Below are 4,403 nucleotides of genomic sequence, written 5' to 3' on the forward strand. Positions count from 1 at the left end.
TTCAGAATATTCTAATGAGGTGCTGCCATGAATATGCAGCACTTCATTAGCATAATGGCAGCCTCATGCACTTTAGAACGTGCCACCCATGTAGCTGGGGGTCTTTTGAAACAACCCCCAGATTTGGAAAGCCCCATCTTCCCAAAACCGGATGGAAAGAAGGGGCTTTCGAAATCAGGGGTCCATTTCGAAAGGCCCCCGGCTACACGGGCAGTGTTCATTTAAAAACCAGCAGTTTTGAAGCATGCACGGCCACCATTATGCTAATGAGGCACTGCATATTCCTGGCAGCACCTCATTAGCATATTCCAAAGTGCCACATTACCATAGTCCTTCTGAAAGGAGGAGCTAGTGTGGCCATGGTCTACGAGTCTAGAACTGGTCTACCATGGTGCTGTCTGATATTCCCTTAAGAACTACAGTATGTGCAGCTGCTTTTCCTAGAGCAGGGATGGGCAACCCCCAACGAATGTGTGAGCCTCATGAGTGTCCCTCTTCACATCAGTGGGCCTCAGCAGTCTGCATGCCCACTGGGGATCCACCCACAGCCCCACAGACCTCCCTATCCACTCTCTTCCCACAAGCACCTCTTGCACTGGAGCACTGGAGCCCAACACTTACCTGCTCCTCCCTCACTCTCCCAGCACTTGTGCAGAGTGCATAAATCATCTGATTCACACTCTGTCGTCACTCCTCCCGCTCCCTCCCAGAACTGGAATGCTGCAAACAGCTGATTCGTGGTGTTCCAGCTCTGGGAAGCGGGAGGAGGAGCAAGGGCAGGGAATGAATCAGACAATTTGCAACTTCTGGTAGGGAGGGGGAGGCACAGGAAATGTGGGATTCTGGTATTCCAGTGCATCAAGAAGTGCATGGGGCAGGTGGGCGGCCAGGGAGTCTGTGGGCTGCATGTGGAGCCCCAGCGAGCCACAGGCTGCCGACCACTGCCCTAGCAGTTGGAATCCTTGTGTGGTTAAGGGGAAGTTGAAAACACTCAGCATTTTGTATTGTTTCTTCCTGTTTATTTTTGACCAGCTAAAATGTCCAGATTCTGTAAAAATTTAGTGCTGGGTTAGACTCATAGACTTGGAGGCCAGAAGCGAGCATCATGATCACCTAGTCTGATCTTCTGCCACAGAGCCTCACCTATCCATCCCTCAAATAAACGCCTCACTTCTGACGGAGTGACTGACCTCCTCGCCTCATGATTTAAAGACTTCAAGTTACAATGAATTGGGGGTGTAGACATGGGTGGGCTGGGGAGGGAGAGGCCATGGCCCACTCCCTTAGGATCCAGGCCTACCTGCTCCCAGTCCCGGCTTGGCTCCCATCCAAAGATGGGAGTTTGCCCCTCCTCCCAGTGCTCCAGGCAGTTCTGGGGAGTAGAGTCCTGGGCTAGCCCTGCTCCACTTGCCTGGCCTTCATTCCAAAAAGCAATTGGGAGCTTGTAAGCGGAGGTGAAAGGAGGACAGTCCACCCTGATGTGCTGCTCTGGTAAGAAGGAGCTGTGGACTGGGACGCTCAGTTCCAAGAGGACACGTGGTTGCTCCCAGGTTGGCTCCGAGGGCTCCCCTGAAGGCTGCCATGCCAAGCAGCAGGCAGCCAGGCAGGTTAAAGGGGTGTCCTCCAACTGATCTGGGACTATCCCAGCCCCGAGCCTCCCCCACACACCCCATTTAGGGAGGCGAGGCTGAAGCTCTCCCCTTCCACAATTCACAGGAGGACATTGCTAGCTGCTCCCCTTCCCATCATTGTCAGGGAGCAAGAGGAAAGTGCAGAGTTTGTTGCATTCCTTACTCTGGCTGGGCAGGGCAGGGGGCAGGTGAGCTGTGGTTATTCCTCTTGCTCCCTAACAGTGATGGGAAGAGGCAGAGCAAGCAGCATCCAGTACAATCCCCCAACCCCCCAAAAGTAAAACAAAAGGGCACAAAACATTTTACTAGTTTTAAGTCAGCTCTAGAGCCAAGTGCCTTCAACTCCCATTGATTTCAGCCAATTTTGTGTGCAGGATCAAACACCTAAGCCAACGGCGGTCCACCTGCCGCCCATGGGCCACCTGTGACCCTTGGGGGTCTTGTGTGGGGCCTGTGAGACATTTTGTTTACTGTTGCCACATGGAGGGTTTCCAGATTACACTGGTTTCCATCCTCATAGATGTTTTTCCTACTGGTATTACCACAGTAACACGAACGTAAAGCAAGGCCACGTGAAGTGAGGCGTGTGCTGATTGGCCGTGATGTTGACTGTGAGAACTGTGTGTTCCCTCTGCATCCAACCAAAGCACTGCTACGGTTCGGTCGTCACACCCTGCAAATTCTAGGTAGGCCAGCACCATTAGCAAAACTCCCCTATCCCAGGAGGCCATTTTGGTTACGGTATAGTTGCACCTCACTCAGAAGGATGGTAACACCTGCAGTCCACTCACTAGCCAAGCACTGACACAGGCGCTGATGTCATTGAGCAAAACACTCAAGCACATGTTTAACGCGAGGTGGGCATTTTGCTTTGCGATGTTAGTTACGCTCACGGCTGAGTACTTTGCTGGATAGGTGTTGTAGGCAATGTGTGTAATCACTGCAAAATGAGTCTTTTTTTTAAAAAAAGGCAGACTGATAAAACAACATACTGCTGAGTGATTGCTGTTTGCTACATGCTGCAGAAAACCCAGCCTTCCGAGCGGTGCTACTATGTTAATTTTTCTTTTAAGGTTCTTTTAAACTGTCATATTAGAAAAAAAAAATCTGTAGCGGAGATCCAAATGCTACATTTCCAATATTAAAAAATCGGTATTGCTTTTGAAAACACCATATACTGTAAGACAAATTTTCCTGAGTTCTTATTGCTGCCCAGAAAACAAATGATTTTACAGCAACATTATCAAACTCAATTGGTAATGCTAGCTTTTAAATAACACCTCTTATGTGTGTACGGGATCATTTTACAGCTTTTTTGGTGCTAACCTTTTCATGTAACATTATGTGCTCAAATTGTTGCCAGATTCTCAGCTGGTGTAAGCTGATGCCTTCAATGGAGCTGCTCTGCTCTCTACGACCTGAGAATCTGTCTCAACAATTCACATATTCTGTGCTGCTTGTATTTAGAAATTTAGAGTCTTCTACTTTGGTGCTCAATAAAACCAAATCCAGTCTATTTTTCAACTTGCTGTAGTTTCAGGTGTGTGTCTTTAACACTGACTCGGCTCTTATTTACATTAAAAGAAAGTAAAGTTCACAGTTACTCTCCTTCCTGCTGAAAGCTGCCAGACCAAAAGCCTGGAGGACTGAAACCATGTATGTATCTGTCTGAGCTTTCCTTACCCTTTGCCCTCCTCACCAATGTACCAGCTGGCGAGGTCCCAGGTAACCGGGCTACCATAGCCCCTTCAGTGCTTGGCTTTCCTGCTGCCAGTGCTTATCACTGGAGTCTGAGCCTGATTCGCCCAGAGGATGGTTGTGATATTGACAGCTGCTCAGAGGAATCTGACTCCACCCCCATCCAGCTCATTTCACTGACCTAAGTGCATAAGAATGGTCAGACTGGGTCGGACCAAAGGTCCAGCTAGCCCAATGTCCTGTCTTCTGATGGTGGCCATTGCCAGATGCCCCAGAGGGAATGACCAGAACAAGATGATGGAGAGCAACCTCTCTCTTGTCATTCATTTCCAGATGCTGACAAACAGAGGCTAGGGACACCTTTCCTAGCTATCCTGGCTAGTAACTATTAATGGGCCTATCCCCCGTGAATTTATCTAGTTCTTATGTGAACCCTGTTAAAGTCCTTGGCTGTGGCCACACTAGCCCCTCCTTTTGGAGGGGCTATGGTAATGTGGCACTTTGGGATATGCTAATGAGGTGCTTCCATGAATAAGCAGTGCCTCATTAGCATAATGGCAGCCACACGTGCTTTGAAACTGCTAATTTCGAAACGCACCTCCCCGTGTAGCTGGGGGGCTTTCCTAAATGACCCCCTGATTGCGAAAGTCCCATCTGGTTTTGGGAATAAGGAGCTGTCAAAATCAGGCATCTGTTTCAAAAGGACCCCTGGCTACCCAGGCGGTTGTGTTTTGAAACCGGCAGTTTCGAAGCACATGTGGCTGCCATTATGCTATGTATTCATGGCAGTGCCTCATTAGCGTATCCCAAAGTGCCATATTACCATAGCCCCTCCGAAAGGCAGGGCTAGTGTGGCCACAGCCCTTGGCTTCACAACATTCTCTTGCAAAGAGTCCCACTGGTTGACCATGTGTAACCCACAAATTTATATGTAGTTAATTGTCCCATGTACTGGTACTTAGAACACGTCACAGAAGAAGAAGCAGTGTCCCCTACCACCTAAGTTGTGAGCCAGTTTGCCTTTAGCTCAAGCTGTAGAGGCACCTTTTCTAAGATTATAGAGGTCCTTGGTTC

This window comes from Carettochelys insculpta, chromosome 14, assembly GCF_033958435.1.
Source record: "Carettochelys insculpta isolate YL-2023 chromosome 14, ASM3395843v1, whole genome shotgun sequence".
Classification (NCBI taxonomy): domain Eukaryota; kingdom Metazoa; phylum Chordata; order Testudines; family Carettochelyidae; genus Carettochelys; species Carettochelys insculpta.